The sequence below is a fragment of the Podarcis liolepis genome (assembly GCF_965112155.1).
Source record: "Podarcis liolepis genome assembly, chromosome: 7".
Lineage (NCBI taxonomy): Eukaryota > Metazoa > Chordata > Lepidosauria > Squamata > Lacertidae > Podarcis > Podarcis liolepis.
In genome coordinates, this window is record NC_139561.1 from 60871060 (window position 1) to 60891633 (window position 20574).

Genomic DNA, 20574 nt, shown 5'->3' on the forward strand with positions numbered 1-20574 from the left:
GAGGCTGGCGCTCTCCGCCAACGCTGGCGGGGCCCAAATCTGCCGTAAACGCCAGACAAAAGTGGCGGCAGAAGCTGCCTTCAAAGGGGGCCAAGGGCTCTTTCTTTGCTTTAGCTTTGAGCAACAATAAAATAAAATAAAATCGTTAATCAGCCACCGAGTGCAGCAGGGAGCCTGGATGGGTTTTGAGGCAAAACAAAAGGCTCCGCTGCAGAAGGAAGTCTAGACTGCTGCTCTGAGGCTTTGGCTGAGCAGGGGCGAGTTTTCCAAAGGCTTGGATGAAGGGAGCATGGCAGGATCATTGTGGCCTGAGGGACACCCAGGGGTCTCCCTCCAGCCCTGCTGCAGTGTGTGGCTCTCAAAGAGATGTTGCAATGTTTTAAAGCAGCAGCAGCAATAAGAACAACAACAAAAACTCCTACAAAATCTGTTTGACCAAAGAGCAAGACCCTGCTAGACCTGTTTGACCAGAGATCAAGACCCTGCTAGACCTGTTTGACCAGAGATCAAGATCCTGCTAGACCTGTTTGACCAGAGAAGACTAGGACAGAGAAGTCTGCCTGTGAGGGCTGTGGGTAACCATGGTTCTTTCACACCACTTTCATTCGCATTATCCCCACCCAGGAAAAGCATCCTCCTTGTGCCCCGCCAGCCATACTGGAGCTGAGCCAAGGCAGGATGCGAACTGGGAACTGGTCAGGTGAACAAGGAGACCAAAAAACTGCTGGCTGGTGGAGACAAATTGTGAGACCTCTTGAGTGTGAAGTTTCTCCACCCTCCTGTGCTGGAGAAGAAAAGTAGGGTGGGCGAAGGCCTGAGGGAATGTCGCCATGAGCAGACGCCATGTTCTGAAGCCCACTGAAATGAATTGCCTTAATAGCCAGGAGGAGGTGAATCGTCCAAATTACAGATGATTAACAACTGGAAGGTCTCAATTTCCGTTTCCTGTAGAAAAGGCTGCAAGGTGCTTTGCAGAGTGTGACTTGGCAAGCCGGCTGCTCATTATCCCTATGTGACAGCGTGTTGTGGCGGTTTCGGTTTCTGGGCTACACACGGCTGTCGTTGCCTTGCCGGTGCTGCCCTCAACCTGCCCCCTGAGCTGTGCAGGGAGCAGCAAGGAACACAGAGGGTGTGTGATGGCATGCGCAGAAGAAAAATTGAAGTGAAGTGTCATCAATATGCAACTCTGTCTCTCTGTTCCACCTGAATCAGGAGAGGCAGCTGAGGTGTTAGACCACAGTGGCTTGGAGGCAGTGATGGGCTGAGTGTGGGCCAATAAATGGAAGCTGAATCCTGAAAAGAGAAAGGTGTTACATGTTCTGAGTTCTCATGTCAGGGAAGTGGGTAGACAGCCTGTTATGGATGGGATCATACCCTCCTGGGGTACTCCTGGATTCAATGCTGTCACAGAAGCTCAGGTGGTCTTGGTAGCCTATCTCTGGTTCCAGCTGCCTTGCCAGCTATGGCTCCTTTTGGACAGAATTGTCTTGGCCACTGTGCCCATACTTTGGCAACTTCCAGACTGTGGATGTCATGCTCTTGGGCAATTATCTTTTTGTAGCCTCAACAGACAAATTAAATCTTAAATCTCAACAGAGCCTCCTGGGTCAGCAGGCACCTCCTGCGGGGGCAATGCCGCCCCGCCACTGAGAAAAGGGGCTAGGCCACGTTTTGAGGCCTAGTCAGGCCTGTGCCGCCCTCCCAGTACCCTCCCCCCGCCGTAAAAGCAAGCAGGCCCAGCCGCGGCCTTGCTGGAGCCCCGCGCTGCCCGCCTGGGTAGGAAGGGGCACCGGGCAGGCGGCGGTGGGGAGCGATGCCCCCCCGCCGCCCAAATGCAAGCAAAAATAAAGAAGGCTGGTTACCGTATTTTTCGCCCCATAGGACGCACTTTTTCCCCTTCAAAAATGTGTCCTATGGGGTGAATGCAGGCTTTCGTTGAAGCCTGAAGAGCGAGAGGCATCGGTGCGCACCGACCCCTCTCGCTCTCCAGGCTTCAGGAAGCTATCCGCAAGCCTTGCAAGCCCGGTGGGAGTTCCCGCGGGCTCACAAGGCTTGCGGGCAGCAGCCTGCAGCCCCGGCGAATGTCCGCAAGCCTTGCGCGCCCGGCAGGAGGTCCCGCCGAGCGCGGGAGGCTTGGTGCGGCAGCCTGTCGCCCGAAGCACGGGGAGCCCTCTGGAGGGTGCCCCGTGCTTCGGGCAGGTGTGCGCAAGGCTTGGTGCGGCAGCCGCGGGGGGGGAATAATTTTTTAAAATTCATTTCCCCCCCCAAAAAAACGAGGTGCGTCCTATGGGCCGGTGCGCCCTATAGGAAGAAAAATACGGTACTTACCTCAGTCCGGCCGCCTGGATACACTCCTGATCCTGATCTTGATCCCAGAAGGAAGAGCAGCAAAAGAGGCTTGAGCCCAGGAGTCAGCCTCTTTTCATTTGGCCTTAGGCCCACCCACGGCCGGCTGTCCATTGTCCTCCCTGGCTGGGGGCGGGTCAAAGGCCAGCTCAGGCAGGTGGGTGGCACCCGCCCAGGTGAGCCTCGCTTGGTGCCGCAAACCCCGCCCACCTGTGAGGAAGGGAGGGCGGATATTGTAGTAAGGAAAGTGATGGGAAAATGCACTGGGAAGTGTTGAGTAATCATTTGAGGGAATGTGTAACAAATCAGGATGAACGTTCAGTAAACAGGTTGGAAGTGACCTCTGTGTCTTGCAAATTGCTGTTTTCATACCACACAAACACACAAACACCCCTCTCCTTGAGCTTTTGATGGGTATCTCAAGCAAATGCACCTCTCAGGAAACCATCTCCTAACAGCCATTGACAAGACAATCAGCTGATTATCTGGACTATTAACCAGCAATCTGCCTAACAAAGGAATGGTTGGCCATAACAATATACGGTACTTAATCCAGGGGGATTGCCACATAGCTTTCCCCACAAATAGCCAGTATAGATGTATCCCCCATCCAGCTATTCTGCTACAGGTGGAGGTTGTTTATGCCTCCTCACACACTGCCCAGGTTCTACTTCAGGGCCACTTCAGGGCCCTGTGAGCATGTACTCCAATGTGTAAACTCTGAATATGGGATCCATACTGTGGAAAAATTCAGCACACTCATGAACACACACACACACACACACACACACACACACACACACACACACACGGCAATCCTGCCTGAAGATCAGCTTCAGAGGCTCTGCCTTTTGGCCCCCCATTAAGAGAGATGTGATTGGACCCAGCACTTCCATTTTGGTTTAGATGATTATATTAAGGAAGCTGCTGGTTTGTAGATTATAGACTTTTAGACTGTTAGGTTTGGGATTCTTGTGTGAGCTGGTTGATTAGCCATTAATGTGTCAAAGTTTTTATCCACTGTAGTTATTGCTCTTGGTCTTCAATATCTGAAGTTGGTATTTTAGATTGTGTTTTACTGAAGTTGTGGTTTTATTATACATATGCAATGCAAGCTGACTTGAGAGGATGTGACTTTTTTCTTCTAAGAAGAGAATAACCCTCCACCTTAAAGATTCAAACGGCAGGTGAGAAGTGCCTGTCTTGCATGAACCAAGGGCCATCTATCACAATGATGCCTCTGATGTGCAGAGAAAAGCACATGTCTAGGGGGAGAGTTCCACCTTGGTCTTCTCTGTGATATGCTAGATTTCTCAAAGCAAGGATTCTACTTCTGCCCTCCCTATCATCTGTAGACTGAAACTGAGCAGTCCAGGAACAGTTTTACCAGCTTTGTGTAGTTTATGTGAATTGTTGTTGAAAAGATTCTAGGGTTGAGGGCTGCCTCTATTTAAGCACCAGGGAAATCCTTCAGTTGGACTAGATCAGGCATAGGCAAACTCGGCCCTCCAGATGTTTTGAGACTACAATTCCCATCATCCCTGACCACTGGTCCTGTTAGGTAGGGATGATGAGCGTTGTAGTCCCAAAACATCTGGAGGGTCGAGTTTGCCAATGCCTGGACTAGATGACCCTCATGGCCCCTTCCAACTCTGCAATACTATAATACCCCACACCTCTTTTTCTTCAGCACTCTCAAGATCCTGATATTATTTACAGCACTTTGGAGCTGCCAATGCCTCTTTGTGCTGATAGTAGGCTTTTCTGCAGACATCTGAGGAGCAGTGTGCCCTGCTGTGTGCAGGTGGGGGCCCTGAGAACTCTGCTTTCCTTTAACCATGGAAAAGCCTGCCCTGGGATACTCAAAGGTCAGGGCCCTGCAGCTGGAAGCATCTCTACATTAAGGAGACTCACTGTTGCCTGTTTGACAGTTGCCTTTGTTCCATGGAAAAAAGGGAGAGAAGGGAGCGCACACAAATAACAGGCAACAGGGTGGCTCATGCCTGCCATGTGTTGCCCCTCCTTCCTCTCTCCTTCAGTCTCCTTTGATGGACCCTGTTGCAGGAGGCCTTGTTGACCCCAAAATGGAGATGACAGAGGGAGAGGCAGAACACGGCGTTAACTCAACAGAGCAAGGGAAGTTTGGGAAGAAACACTTCTGCTTATTAGCTCGATTACCCTACTGGGCTTTTATTGTCTGCTCTGCTTGGGGGCTGCTGTGTTTTGGAGGAGGCTTGGCTGGAGAGGCTCTGGATCTGCTGCATACAAAACCTTTCAGGAGTCTGCTTTGGGTGGATACATTGGCTGACTATATATGCGGGTGAGCTGCTCACCCAACAGTTCAGCCTTAGCGCTGTGAGCCTCGCAAGCAGTGGGGATGCCCACTCTCAACTCTGTCAGCCAGCAGCATTGTGCCAGGCTCACCCTCCATCGTGGAAGCCCAGTGGGCAGGTTTCTCCCCATGCTACATCTCCAAGGAGGAAGTGAGTGTATTTTCTGGCACATTTCTTTCCCTTGTCTGTGCCACAGTTCTGAACAATGTGCAAACTCTGTGGGGTCCAGCACCGCCTGATTTGTGTGGGGTTGCTGTTTGCTTTGCCACTGTGCTGTGGTTCCCTTCTCCCTTTCCTCGTGCTTTTTGTCATGCATGATGCTAGAAGTTTATAAAATTATATATAGCATGGAGAAAGAGGGTAGAGAAAGGACGTTGCTCCTTCTCACTAGTGAACATCATATAAAGCTGAATGTTGGAAGACACAAAAACAAGTCCTCCTTCACATGGTCTTTACATGAATGTCTTTAAAAGAGGATTAGACAAAATCATGGAGAACTATCAATGGCTACTAGCTTTGATAGCTATGCCCTGAAACTATAGTTGGGGGAAGCAATGCTTCTGAATACCAGCTGCTGGAAGCCGCATGAGGGCAGAGTGCTATTGTGCTCGGATCTGTTTGCAGGTTTGCACAGGCATCTGGATGGCCACTGTGAGAACAGGGTGCTGGATTCATATGTTCTTATGCAAACGTAGGACCTGAATTACCATTAGAGGCTTTGCACAGAGTGTACCCCATCCACCCTGACAAGAATCTATGAACGCAGTTTTTAAAAACCCTGATGGTAGGTATCAATTGTTCAGTAAGATGCAACTGATGCCCTGTGGGGAAAAAAGTGGTCTGCTGTTGAATGCTGCAGAGAACTTGAATACCTTAAAACAAATGTCAGGAGACAGCTGGTTGTTTGCTTGTTTGTTTTAAAAAGGTGATTAAACCCATGGCCTCCACTGCTGAAGGGTCTGTCTACCTTCGAGAACTTTCAGGCCAGATTCACAACCCGTGTGGGACAATGAGGAAGCTGATCTAAGGAGATGTAATGTGGCAAGAAGTTGTCTGCAATTGTGTGAGTCAGGCTTGAACCCCTCTATCAGGCAAAACTCTCTGGGTACCAGGGAAAGGCTACAGGTAAGCAGATGGCAAAGGGCATTCTTTTCCTGCCTGGACTGATGGTTTCTTCCAACTTCTATCTCCCTCACGTGTGTCTCTCTGTGTGCCACCCACAAACATTTGGACTACTGTCATTTTGTTCAGTTAACATTCCTGCTTTTCTGAACATTTTTTGCTGCTTTATGTGCATTCACAGGCAAATGCCTCACTGGATTATTATGCTCACAGCAAATGCAAGTGAGCTGGTGCCTGCATGCAGGCAGTGCTCTGGCACTACTGCGGCCAAGCTTGTTAAACCCACTAATAAATTCTGCTACCATATATTATGCCTAAATAGGTGTATTTTCTCTGGATGAGCACAGGTCCCCTGTATCTGTGCATTACATCACACACACAGGCACACACAAACACACCCTAATCTGTTTCTGCATCCCTCTGTGCTGTCTCAGCTTTCATCTGTAATTCTGGTTCTGAGCTGCTCAGCATGAAACAAAGTTCTGGTTTCCCCACTCACTATACCAAGGAATCTAATTGCGTGGCTATTCCCTCCCCCCCACAGGTGGAATAAATGAAGACAACGGACACAGAGTTTTAGGTTAATGGGCGAAAATGGCCACAACTTTATTGATTACAGGAAAGAAGGGTATTGGCTTTAGGCATTGGCCCCTAACCGACTATCCGGTCTAACCGGGAAGGGTTAAACACCAACAGGGGGAGCCACCCGAGATGCATATCCCTAGGCGCGCTTTAGGCCCTAGCCTCCGTAGGTTTCGGACGAGGCGTCGCCCCTCGGAGTCCTTTAACGAACTACCCTTCAAGCATTGGGGGAGGTGATGGCGTTCCTCCCCCCCAACCTCATCTGCATGACAATACCCCGGCCAATGCCTACCGCCAAAACCGAGGGAGTTGTGACGATTTGCTACGAGGTAGGCGAAAAAACCAAGTGGCTCAGAAAACCAGCCAATTAGCCAAATGGAAAAACTCCTACCAGGCCCCTTGCGGCGACCAGCCGAAGCCCATAGCAAGGTCAGTGGCAAAACCTAAAGGGCGGGTGGGTGGGAAACCGCGTCGTCTCCGGGGGTCAAAAGGGGCGAGCCAAGGGCTGCCCCGACCTTAAGTGGCCTTACTAAGGCCCGCCCCTGCCGCCAGCCGATTGGCTGGCGCCACAGGGGATGCTAATTGAGGGAATCCCTGCCTCCCACGAGGCTGGCGCCAGCCTCGCGGGAGCGAGTGTGGGCGGGGTCGTGATCCCGCAACCCCCCCTCCTCCTGACGATCGGAAGGGGCAAAATGGTTATCACTCCCCCCCCCCTTTGACCAAAGTGGATGAAATATACAGGCAAAGTTGCTCTTCCAGAGTGGATTAAACTTGCCAAACTGCGGACAAATAGGTACAGGGGCTTTCTGAGGGGGAAGTGAAAGGGATTAGCTTTCCTCCACAATCCTGTCATGACTCCAGAGCCCAGTAGCAATCAAGATTGCAGAGGCTGCAGAGTCTCCATCTGAGGAGCCAGACAAGGCACCAGGCCAAGTCAAGGGCTCTGAGCTTGCTGGTGGAGTTTGTGGCTTGAGTACCTCAAAACGATTATGAGGTGCTATGTATTTTTGCTTGTGCATTTTTAAACTTTGCAGCTGCACACCAGCTTCCCTTTGCAGTGCTTGTCTCTTCCGATGTGCCTTAAACATGAGGAGCAGCATGCTCCCTTCCTGACCAATTTTGGAAATGGATAAAGTTGTATCAAGGAAAAACGTCTCAGGTTTTCCTTCTCCCTTTAATGTTCTTATTTAATGAGTTAATTTTTCAGCAGTGGCTATTTTGCACTCGTTTTTGTAGCGATGCTTTGATCTCCAAGATCTGTAATGCTTTTCCAACTTTGGGTAATCAAAAGATGTGCTTCTGTCAAAGGCTTCTTGACAGGAGCCAAGACCCCCATGAGGGATCTTTGATCCATTTCCCCCACTGCTGAAGCAACCTGTCAGGCTGGTAGAAGGTCACCATCTTTGATCTTCTCCATCCGCTAAGTCAGCTGCTGGTACCCTCACGACTCCCCTTTCCTGAGGACAGGAAAGTTCTTTTCTTTGCCACAATGACGCCACATTACCCTAAATTGTCTCTCCCTTCTCCAGTCATTGAAAACTGTTCGCATCACTTCACAAGCTATTGACAAAAGCATCTTCAACCCATCCACTCTTCTTCCCCACAATGAATAAAGCGAAAAGCTGAAATGCTTTCCTTCCCAGAGGATGATAGAAAGATAGTCTAAATGGTAAATGATGGTTGTAGGTTCTAAAAAAAGAAAGAAAAAGCAATGGTACATTCTGCAGTGCTTTCTAAATTAATTTACCTGGAAATAATAGGAAACTTTTAGGGGGGTATAAAGTTCTTTCCCAATCAAAATACAACATAAGGAAAGTTGTATTCAGAATCTCATATTCCATCCACGGAGGGTGTCTTCAGTCTTTTGCAAAGGTAAAGGTAAAGGGACCCCTGACCATTAGGTCCAGTCGTGACCGACTCTGGGGTTGCGGTGCTCATCTCGCTCTATAGGCCGAGGAGCCGCCGTTTGTCCGCAGACAGCTTCCGGGTCATGTGGCCAGCATGACTAAGCCACTTCTGGCGAACCAGAGCAGCACACGGAAACGCCGTTTACCTTCCCGCTGGAGCAGTACCTATTTATCTACTTGCACTTTGACGTGCTTTCGAACTGCTAGGTTGGCAGGAGCAGGGACGGAGCAATGGGAGCTCACCCCGTTACGGGGATTCGAACCGCTGACCTTCTGATCGGCAAGTCCTAGGCTCTGTGGTTTAACCCACAGCGCCACCCACATCCCATCCTTTTGCAAAGAGGGAGCCATAAATTCCTCTCATTTTTGTCACTGCCTTGTTCTCTCTTAATTTCATTAAATTTTGAAGCTCCGAGAGCTATCCCCAAATCCACTTCCACGCTTGGAGCCATTTTCATTCTGCAATTTATGGCAGTCCAGAAACCTTTAATAGCACTAAAAACCTGAAGCTGAGGAACACACAGGTGGGCAGGGGCTGTTGCTGGAAGTGAGTGATTTATGACAGTTCACAGAGAATATTGCAGGTCAGGCTCAAACTGGTTTATAACAACCCTCCAGTGCTGCCCAGAAGTGTAAGAGCCCCTTTTGCAGGCTGGGGTTTAGGCTGAAGCTGAAAGAGTAAGTTAAAACAACCCTGAGGTGTTATCCACTGCCTTTATTGCAGCTTGGGTTCAGAGAACAGCATACTAGAGTTCTGCAGGATGGTTTGCTATTATTATGCAGACCAGGCAGCTTGCAAAGAGAACGTGTTGTACAGCAGCTCTGCAAGGTAGTCTACTGTTAATATTATAAGTCAGAAGTGAGGGTGAGTCTGGCCAAAAAAAATTAAAATTAACACCCCCCCCAATACTTAAAATGCCCTCTTGGGCTTTCAGGCAAAATCATGCATACAGAAGACTCATGGTTTCAGGCAGACTGGATGCACATTTAAGTGTTCAAAAACTAACTAAAACAAAAGTATGCACGAAGTAAGATTTAAGTTAGAGGAAGTTAGAACAGTCGTCATTGCTAACTCCCCCCCCCCCTTCACTCAACCACAGGCTCAGGTAAAGCACATGCAGCAGAGTTATGCTGCAAAAATGTATTGCAGCGCTCCAGCATTGTAGTCTAATTTTCCTTTGTTCATGGAGCTGGAGCCGAAACCACTCATTTGCAGAAGGGAAACATCCACAGACTCGGGCTCACCCTGAGGTTTGCAGACGCTCCACAAATCCACCCCTCCCCCGAACACTACAACAATTCAATGGCACAGAATGTTGAGGGGGCGGGGCGGAAAAAGCTGATAACCAGGTGTGTGTGTGTGTGAAGAATAAAGTGAAGCAGCTGGAAAAGGGACACAGGGATAAAGGACAGAAAGGACCATCTCTTTGCCTGGATAGGGCACTTCCTAGTTCTCACCGGGAAGCTATTTTTAAATGAATAAGTGTGATCTCCAGTCCGTGCAGATGCTCCTATGCACATACAGCATTATGGGCCCCTTTTAGTGCATGCAGCCAAATCTGATGACCGGATCACCCTGGGAAGCTTCTGCCGTAATAAATGTGTTAATCTTGGAGCGTCACAACACTCTTTGTTGTGGGAATATGAGACTCAAAAAGCTGAATCACTGGTAGGGGTATTTTGCTCCTTTGCTTACCTGAATGGGGGCCTTCAGACAGAAGAGGGCACTTTAATCTCAAAGATTTAGCATCTTGAAGGGAAGACAGGAAATTAAGAATATGAACAAAGTAAAAATAGGAAGTGTTGAATATTCTGAAATATAGACATGATCTAACTTTAGCTAGGCAGAGCGTGGTACAAACTGAATGGAAGGTTTAAGGTTCTGTCCTTGCAGGATGACAGCAAAGCTTGTTGGGTGGTGAAGATAAAGAGAAAAGGTGGATTAATATGAAGGCAAAAAAAATCTGTCTCTGCTGCTTTATCCTTAAGCCACCGTCCTCCTCCATCCATTCTTCACATCCCACCCCATTCCTCTGCAACAACTTTGTTTCTCTTATTCATTTATGTTTATTTGTTGCATTTATCTCCTCACCTTTTTCTCCAAGAAGCTCAAGGTGGGACACATGGTTCTTCCCCTTCCTCATTTAATCCCCATAACAACCCTGTGAGGTAGATCACCCAGTGAGCTTACAATGGAAGAGTTCTGGAGAGTTCAAAAACCCACTCCCTATTTCATGGATTTTGATTCATCTTAATAAAGATATTTAGGGACATGGGGGGTGCTGTAGGTTAAACCACAGAGCCTAGGGCTTGCTGATCAGAAGGCCAGCAGTTTTAATCCCCGTGACGGGGTGAGCTCCTGTTGCTCAGTCCCTACTCCTGCCAACCTAGCAGTTTGAAAGCACCTCAAAGTGCAAGTAGATAAATAGGTACCACTCCGGCGGGAAGGTAAACAGTGTTTCCGTGCGCTGCTCTGGTTTGCCAGAAGCGGCTTAGTCATGCTGGCCACATGACCCGGAAGCTGTATGCCGGCTCCCTCGGCCAATAAAGCGAGATGAGCGCTGCAACCCCAGAGTCGTCCGCAACTGGGCCTAATGGTCAGGGGTCCTTTTACCCTTTAATAAAGATATTTATTTAAGCATGGATTCCTTCCCCCTTCAACAAACATGCCTTCCTTTAGCATACATTTTTTCCTGTCCAGGAAGACTCCTTTCTGGAGTAACACAGGCAACAAAACTGAATGTAGTGTTAGACGGGGTTGGGGTGGATTGCAAAGCAATGAGGTTGACCCTGCTGTTCTGCAGGTTGAGGCAGCAGCTGTCTCAGTCAACTGGTTTTGCGTGACAACAAAAAGTTCATTATTTAATTTATTCTGGTTTGAGTTTTGCTTCTGAAAAGAGGCACTGTGAGCTGAGTGATAAAGCGTTTGTTTGGCATGCAAAAGATCCCAGGTTCAATCCCCAGCAATCCCTGGTAGGTCAGGGGAAAAATAAGTTGGCAGAGCACTGGGGTCATATCCTTCACAGCTCTGATGGGGATGCAAATTGACATCTTAAAACAACAACTAACAACTGAATATATCACAATGAAGCCATGCTTGAGAAGCGTTTCAGTCCCAGCATAGCTCCTCAGGGGATGTGAAAGCATATCAGGCCACCATCTGGCTTAAGCTAAGCCGGTCTGGGTCTGGCTGGTGCCTGGAAGCACATGCATGATGGCTTGGGTTCTGCGCTGGAAGAAAATAAACCAGATAAATAAAAGTCAGCCTTGTAAAATCCTAAGATATATGTGCCTAAGATATATTTCTTTTAATCTCAACTTGGCACACCTCTGAGGTAAAGTGTTGGTATAAATTGCTGCTGATATTATCAGTGTTTTCATAAAATATTTTCTTGTGGAACTCCTTAGGAGATTCAACCCCTGTGAGGGGCTTACGGCACCTAGGAAATAAATGGGCTTCTCTAAATCTCTTTTGTCATCATGGTGGTCTTTGACTGAAATGCTTCAAAGCTTTGTTCTCACCTTTACAGAAGCAAAATGAAGTTCTCTTTCCAACGGCTTTCAAGTTCCACCTAGTCCTGGGCCAAGGTTAAAGTAAATGAAGAACAGCCCTGGGTTTTTCACATTGTACAAAGTGAGGAGGAGGGGCCTGCACAAACTTAACTAAATGGGTTTGAGGGAAGGGAAGATGTGAATAAAAGACAGACATTCAGGAAGGAAGGAACAGGAAAATCACAGAGAGAGAGAGAGATAAAGATGGACCTGCAGAACAGCTGAAGAACAAACTGGTCATGCCAAACAGGAATAAATAATCCCCAAAGAATTCTGCTGGGGGTTGCAGTGCTGAGGAACTGAGAGACGATAGAAGGGTCAGCCAGGCATTTAAATTTTGAGGGGGGAAAAGAGAATGTGGATTTGCATAAATTTTACATCTGCTAATTTATAAGGACAGATGCAAATCTATAACTTAAATAGAAAGCCAATGCATCTCACCCTAGTGGGGGAGACCATGTCCAGGTGATGTGCTTGTCTGCCTGCTCAAGCTGCTGCTGTCCAGGTGCTGAATGCAGATAGGCAACTCCAAGGCAACCTCCCGCTCTCCTTTCTTAGGACTCCTTATGTTTAAACCAGACGTGGACTGGGCAGATGATTAAATTGAGGATGCCTCCAAATCGAGAACTGCCCTTGGTGAAGTAGGGCACATGGCTTCTCTCTGACTGGGCCCATCACGTGGTGAGTCTGCTCGTGCTGCCTGGCAGTGCCAGTCTTGGGGCAGAGGGAGAATCTGGTGGGAATTTCAACCCCTTGAGCAGAGTTGATGCCCTTGCCTGTCATCCTCTGCCAGCGTCACCCCATGGAACCCTTCTCCCCCACTATGCCAGACATCTTGCCAGCCCCCTGCCACGCCTTCTCTTTGCCAACCTGCTGGCAGGACGGCAAGTTAAGTGAGGCCTGTGTTGGGCCCTTAATAAGATGTGATTCACTCGTTGAGCTTAATTAGCAATTCAGCTAACGGTTTGTAATTCAGGCACGACCCTGATTGCATCCGAATGCTACTTTATTTCTTCGCTGCTGTTCGCATTCTGAGCACTAATTATGCTTCTCTGCCTGCTAATTGCTTTCCAGCCTTCCACTGCTGCCTCTTTCCAGTAACATTTATTTTTCATGCCTCTGTGTGTTTAAAGGTACGAGGGCGGAGGATGAGGGCATCCGGGTGGAGCTGAGCTCAAGCCAAGTTGAAAGGAAGATGGGGAGGACCTCCGACCGGTTCCCCGCTCTCCACTCCTCCCCTGCTCTGCCTCCAAACTCCAAATGCGTCAGAGGAGGGGTGTGTGTGTCAAACAATGCTCTTCTCTGCTTTCTTCAGGCCAGCTGTCAAGGAATTGTTGTCATTAATGCTGCTTGGAAAAATCCTGTTGTTCAAATAATAAAATACAGTGGTACTTCGGTTTAAGAACAGCCCTGCTTATGAACTATTCAGTTTACGAACTCCACAAAACTGAAAGTAGTGTCCCGGTTTGTGAACTTTACCTTGGTCTAAGAACGGAATCTGAATGGTGGAAGGGCACCGGCGGCAGGAGGCTTCATTAGGGAAAATGCGCCTCGGTTTAAGAACGGTTTCGGTTTAAGAACGGACTTCTGGAACGTATTAAGTTCGTAAACTGAGGTACAATGTTACTTACCTGAAAAGTGACTGTTGGATAATCAGAAACGTCGAAGGTGCCTTCACCTCTTGTTCGGATTAGATTTATTACATATTCTTGCCACTTTTCATTCAAATGAATCTCAAAGCAGCTTACAAACAAAATAACAACAACAAGGTAGAACTTAATAGACCATCACAAACACAGCATAACTCTTATAGAATAATTAACAAATCATCCGCGAAACAATTGCAACATATAATGCACTGTCAACAAAGCCGCAACTAAAAAAATAAGCTACCGTAAACACCACAATTAAAGCAATTATATGATTAATAAATCAATACAGCATTTATAATCTATAAAAGAATATTAACAAACAAAACAGCAACCAAAAATAACACAAACTAAGCACTCTGCTGTCTCAGCTGGTGGAAGTGAGGTCATAGTTTCTTTCTTGCACTACTGAACTACTACAAAAAATACCTCCGCTGATGTTCCCAATTGGGTAGGATGACCCTGTTAGGACTGCAGTTCCTCAGCTGTTCCTTTGTCCTGGTATACCCTGAAGCAACTTTAAAGCAAGAAACAACAACCAAGTACATCCCAGGTTTATAAACAAAAACCAAATGGCTGGAAGTCTTGTTCCTTCACTCCTTTGCTCTCCGCTTTAGTACCATGGGGATTACAACACCTCCGTCCTTGCAGGGATGTTGTAAGGATTGCAACAAGCAAATGCATGTGAATCATGTTGAGGGCCTGAAAGCACCATATCAAAGAAAGTATTAGTATTGATATTAGCAATACTGCAATAGATTTTTCAGGGTTGTGGTGTGAAATAGGGCTGGGGCTGAGCCCTGGCTGAAACCAAGTCTCATTTGGGGCAGTTAGAGTAGGATTCTTTGCTTTGAAACTGAAGCAGTCAAGTTTATCCCCTTTTCTACCCATTTCCTGTGAAGAAGTGGACATGGACAGATGGCAGAAAATGCTTTTCCATTGCATAGCAACAGATTGGAAAATATAATTACTGTGTGGCGTAAGCGTTGTAACAGCTGTGACCCCCCCCCTGCAAAAAAATCCAGTGTGTGGATTGCAGGAAGCAAGAGGACACAAAACATATAATTCAGCCTGAACTGAAGGGAGAATTGAAAACAGCCAGGGGGGCGGCTGTGTATTGATTCTCCTTGATCAGCCTGTAGGTTGTGCATAACAGGAGAAAACGAGGGCAGCTGGTTCCCTGACATAGATTATCATATTTGAAAAGACTGTGATTGACTGTGGGACTAGTCTTGCAATATTGCTATCAGGGATCATTCTTTTGAGAATGGTTGGATCCCAGACTAAACTAGCTGAACTGAGGCCTCACTTAAATCCACGAGACTTAAGCTGAGTCGTGACTAAATTGATCATTGATTTCAATGGGATTTAAGTTCAGCTAATTTAGGGCTCATCCAGACTTTCATTTAGTGCTGAGATTTGTCGTCACAGGTCTGTGATTTCCAGATGTGGATCTGGGTAGTTTTCCTTTGGTCCCTTTGCTTTCCCTGGAAAAACTTGATGTTTACTGCTGAATCAGAACAAATGTTCATCAGGTTTCCCTCAGATAGATATTTGTTCTGATTCAGTGGGTAAACAGTGGGTTTTCCTGGGGAAAGTGGCAGGACCCAAAAAATACAGACAAAAAACCTGCTCAGACTCGTGCCTGGAAATCATGGAGCTGTGCCTACAAATCGCAGCATGGACAGAAGTATGGGTGCTCTTCTGTCCCAGGGCAACACTGAGCTGGAGTGAAGTGTTATTTGTTTTATTATATTGCATTTTCTCCGCAGAGCACAAGGTGACATACATAGTTCGCTCCTTCCTCATCTAATCAGTACAAAGTTAGGCTGAGAGGCAGTGACTGCTCCGAAGTCACTCAAGGAGCTTCATCACCGAGAGAAGATTCGAACCCTGATCTCCCAGGTCCTAGTCTGAGATTGGAGCCATTACACCACCCTGACTCAATAGCAGCACATGTGCGAAGCAAGTTTCTTCCAGCTGTTCCTTCTCTGGCAGTTGGCTTTTAATTTAACCATGAACCAATTAACAGCTTCAGGCCCAGTGAAAACGCACTGTATGCTGGTGGAGGTGGAGGGACAGGGGAAGCTGCCTGATACAGTGGTACCTCGGGTTACATATGCTTCAGGTTACATACGCTTCAGGTTACAGACTCCGCTAACCCAGAAATAGTGCTTCAGGTTAATAACTTTGCTTCAGGATGAGAACAGAAATTGTGCTCCTGTGGCACGGCAGCAGCAGGAGGCCCCATTAGCTAAAGTGGTGCTTCAGGTTAAGAACAGTTTTAGGTTAAGTATGGAACTCCGGAACAAATTAAGTACTTAACCCGAGGTACCACTGTATTGTCAGAGCATTAATAGTGTGATGTCATGGAAGTCATAGACTTGCATGATCATCCATCCAGACTTGAGGATCATCCAGTACGACTCCCTGCAATGCAGGAATATGCAGCTAGCTTGCAACCTTGGTGTTATCAGCACCAAACTCCAACCAACTGAGCTATCAAGGTCTACACAGGAGATGGAGAATCTGTGGCCCTCCAGATGTTGCTGGATTACAACGCCCATCATCCTTGAGCATTGGCCCTGTGGGCTGAGACTGGTGGAATTTAGGAGTCCAGCACCAGCTGGAGGGCCACAGGTTCCTTGTTTCTGGTCAACACTGACTGGTTCTTCAGGGTTTTAGAACCTGGGATGTTCTGCATGCAGAGCTTCCTGCTTGGCTTCAGCTGTCATTTCTTTCTGTGTGCACGGAAGCTTGGAGAATAAAGATGTATGCTCCAGGTGGCTCCAATATTCCTCTGTGCCAGGCAGAGCATGAAATCACCAGTTAGCCCAAGACAATTAAGTCCTGATCTGATCAAAAGGGTCCATCATCCAATAACTCCCTCTGAAAATGGCCCAGTCTCCTCCACTTCGTTTTGATCCATTTAGCTTCCCATAGTTAGTGGGAGATGCACTTGTGGGGCTGCTCTCCAAACACCTTCTTCCTAGTTGATCAGGAAGAAGATTCATATCGGAAAGAAGGAGAGAGAGAGAGAGAGAAAGAAAGAAAGAAAAAAAATTGAGCAGGAGAAGCAAGCCCACCCAAGCCAATTATAACGCTGTAAAAAGAGCCAACCAGCGAGAGAAGCCCCAGGAAGCCAGCAGTCCCTATTGATCCTTCAAATCTCCTATCTTCAAACAGGGAGAGAGGTGTAATGGTCGGAGCAGGGACCGCTGGTGCTTCAAAACCAAAATTAGCATTGTAAACTCTCTCTCGCTTTTCAGCTTCAAAGATCTGCAATTCAAAACGTGGGAAGTGGAAGCTTGTTAAATGGAGGCAAACTTCAAGAGAATCCCTGGTTGAAACACTTCTTCTTTTTTTAAAAAAAAATGTTCCCAGAATAATTATATCTGATTCTACTTTTGTGGTAGCTTTCTCTGTTGTTCCTCTTTGACATATCTGTGCCATTTAATGGGGCATAGTGTATTACAAGCCGCATTACTTTCATGCTTGCGACGCTCCTCTGAGGTAGACCGCTCATCCACACTTACCTTTCGCTCAGCACTTTCTAGGCATAGGTTTGTGGTTTAAAGTGCTGTGTCTGAGTTCTTCTTCTTCTTCTTCTTCTTCTTCTTCTTCTTCTTCTTCTTCTTCTTCTTCTTCTTCTTCTTCTCCTCCTCCTCCTCCTCCTCCTCCTCCTCCTCCTCCTCCTCCTCTTCTTTCCTCAGCGCTTTCCTTGCAAAAACCCACTCTTTAATATTGAATTGGAACAAACGGCAACTCAGCTGATGCAGCTAACTTTTTAAAAATATTTCGTTCTATTTATCTGTGGAAGGTGTTGCACACAATTCCTTTCCCCACACATTTTTTTTTCTTTACAACAATCCTTTGAGGGAGGTGCGGTGGAGAGAGGTTGTAATTGGCTCAAGGTGACAGATGTAAATGCGAATATGACATCTGTGTGTGCAGCAAAATCAAATGTGGGAGAGGCTTCCAGGTGTAGAATAGGATGTCCCTTTTTTTCGTCAGAGAAATGTTGGAGGGCATGGAATGGGCCTATGCTGTAGGGGTGCGGGAAGCCAGATTCAGCTCTGGGGTTGCCTGTTGGCTACTCTAGTTCCACACCCTAATGCATCAGCGGTGCTTTTGGTGACACACAGAGGACAGAAAGGGCTGACTTTGTGTAGGAACCTAAGAAGACTCCTGCTGGTCAAAGGCCCATCTAGCCCAGCATGCTCCTTCCAACACTGGCCGACCAGTCACCTATGGGAAGCTTGCAAGCAGGACCTGAGCACACCAGCACACTTCCCACTTGTGAGTCCCAGTAACTGTCATTCAGAGACATAATGCCCCCAACACTGGAAATGGCACATAACAATTGAAAGCCGAATTCCCCATGATTGTGTCTGAAACCATCCAAGCTGAAGGCCGTCTGTGCCCAGGGACCCGCTCCTCATCAATTGCCTATAATTATTGCCATATATTATGTTGTCGTTCCCTAAGCTGGTGCCCTTGAGATGTTCTGGATGGTGACTCCCGTCAGCCCCAGGATCATGCAGCTGTGCTGGCTGGGCCTGATGGGGTTTGCGGTCCATAACATCTGAAGGGCACTGCCTGGGTAAGGCTGGTCTATTTCTTTTAAAGAGGAGGATGCAGCTAAATGAGGGTGGCTACAGGAGGCATGTTGAGCCACAAGCCCAACACTGATGCCCGCGAGAGATGCTGTTGCTTCCCTGCCACCACTACCCTCTTCAAAGGGAAGGACTGATTCATCAGCTGCCTCCCTCGGATGTCTCATCTGTGTCTCTGCAGGTGGAGGGAGCAGTAATGAAAGTGACAGGATTTTATTGGGCAGGTAATTGATTCAAGGTGGCCGCCGTGGTGCCAGGTCTACCTCACCTGTGCAAATCATGTAGAGAGGGGATCATCTGGGCCAAGAACACATGGTGTGTGTGTGTGTGTGTGTGTGTGTATGTACACAGTGCGCCAGGTGCTCTCCGCGCTGAAAACACAGCTTCTGAATGTGCAAATATTTTAGTTGGCAACTTGGTAGCGGCTCCCTCGGGAATGTCATGATGAAGGGTGTGATGTATGCAGTGGAGAGAATTGGATTCCACATGCCACCCAAATTATTATGGCTGGGAAAACCCTCCAGAAAGCCCGTGATCACAATTAATTATGTCACATTTAGTCTGTTAGGGATTTACTGGCTGTGCATAATTTACTCCAACCTGCTTCAATACACAGGGTTGCCAACTTTTCAGCAGACCACTGCAGCTGTGCCTTTAGTAGCAGTTTGATCTACTCATCAAGCGGGTCAGTTGGCTGGGTCCTCTGGCAAAAGTACGTAAATCCCCATAGACATTCTCTGTGCTGCATCTCAGATTTCAGTGGTGCCCTGCATGACTCCAAAATCCAGAGCCCCCGCCTCCAGTGGACTTCATCATTGCGGCATCTGCTGTGGTGCCCCAGAAGCTCCATGCCCTGTGTGACTGGACCAGTTGGGCTCCCCTAGGTCCACTTTTGACAGCCAACAGGCGAGTGCAGCAGCCACAGCGCCGCCACCACTTTGCTCTGTCTTTTGCTTCTCTGGCCCTTGTCTGGAACAAATCCCTCCCCCCCCAACCCTGGTCCTCTTTCCCCCTTTACGATCTGAGCAATCAATAACCCATCTTTCCAGTGCGCTCCCTCGCCAGCTTAAGAGGCCCATAATCGCTACTTTGTTCACACACGGTGGCATCTCCTGCTAAAGGGGGAGCCAATTCGTTATTGCCTTATCTTTTTGTCTGGCAGAGAAGCCAAAAGGGTCACACTCCCGAGCAGCTACAAAACAGCTGGAATAAATCATTAGGAAAGAAGAGAAAACAGACAAACATCTTAAGTGGATTGTGAATAAGGTTGCCAACTGACCAGGGGGGAAAAAACAACTCGATCCAGACAGCTCTTGTGTCTTTATTTATTTATTTAGAGGCATGCGTTTTATTACATTCCCCCGTTTCATCATGCAATTCCATGGCAGGGCACAGTACAATTAAAACACAAAAGCAGTATGTTTTAACATCTACCGGATGTGCAGAAATCTGCATGAGAAGCTACTAACAGTATGGAGATAAGCACCAGTGCTACACTAGAATGCCAGCACTAGAACTGGCAGACATCCAATGTAGCTGAATGCTGGAGGATTTGGGAGAGATCAAAGTCTTTCTTCTTCTAGCACATAGCTAAACTATGGAACTCACTTCCACCAGAAGCAGTGATGGCTACCAGCCTGGATGGCTTTAAAAGCGATGGTCTCAATTCATGGAGGAGAGGGCTATCAATGGCAACTAGCCATGGCTGGAGGCACCAGTGCTTCTGGATTCCATTTTCTGGAAGCCACAGGAGGGGAGAAGGCTCTTGTGCTTGGATTCTGCTTGCTGGTTTCCCACAGGCATGTGGTTGGCCACTGTGAGAACAGGAGGCTGGACTAGATGGGCCACTGGCCTGAACCAGCAGGCTCTGTGTGATTAATAGCAGGATGTGTCAGAGAACCAAAAACTTGGCAACCCTAGGTGCGCAGCTGCATCAGTCCAGAGAAGACTCAGGACTCAGTTGCCCATCCCAGTCAGGTTAGCTGATGGGATCGTGGCCTTCTGTCTCCCTCTGCTCCTGCCCTCTCCCAATAAGAAGGCAGAAACTGAGCAGGCGCAGCTTTTTTGCGCCACTTTGGGCTTCAGTCACATACCAGCAAATTCAGGTTGTGCATTGAAAGGTGTTGCAGGGGCCTTGCACAACAAACCAGCTTCCCCAATACATCAGGCATTTTTTGCAATAAGGTAAGCAGCAAGGGAAAAGTCCTGGGAAGTTTGGGATACGACTTGCTTTGCTTTGCTGCAATTGCCATCTAACCTCCCCACAAATGAAACAGAATGAATGCTCATTAAACAACCAGCTTCATCTTCTTTCCCTGCAAACAAAGCAGGATTCTCAGGAAACAGATGGCCTGGAAGCATCCCTGATCTCCATATCAGGAATAGCTTTACCTCCTTGATTTGGGTCCACTGGGAAGGGCAAGGAGAACAAAAGCCCTTTGCCATGGTTCGGTTTGGCTTGCAAACC

The 20574-nt window shown here is 47.7% G+C and overlaps 2 long non-coding RNA genes across 2 annotated transcripts; one reads left to right on the top strand and one right to left on the bottom strand.

Moving 5' to 3' along the window:
* Positions 1-141: 141 nt before the first annotated feature.
* Positions 142-2520, bottom strand: LOC310710522. The gene is made up of 2 exons (XR_014528111.1): positions 2329-2520; positions 142-1293 (listed from the first exon to the last, which is right to left on the bottom strand). It is a non-coding gene; the product is annotated as an uncharacterized lncRNA (long non-coding RNA).
* Positions 1229-13499, top strand: LOC310710521. The gene is made up of 4 exons (XR_014528110.1): positions 1229-1307; positions 5605-5804; positions 12401-12523; positions 12976-13499. It is a non-coding gene; the product is annotated as an uncharacterized lncRNA (long non-coding RNA).
* Positions 13500-20574: the final 7075 nt, after the last annotated feature.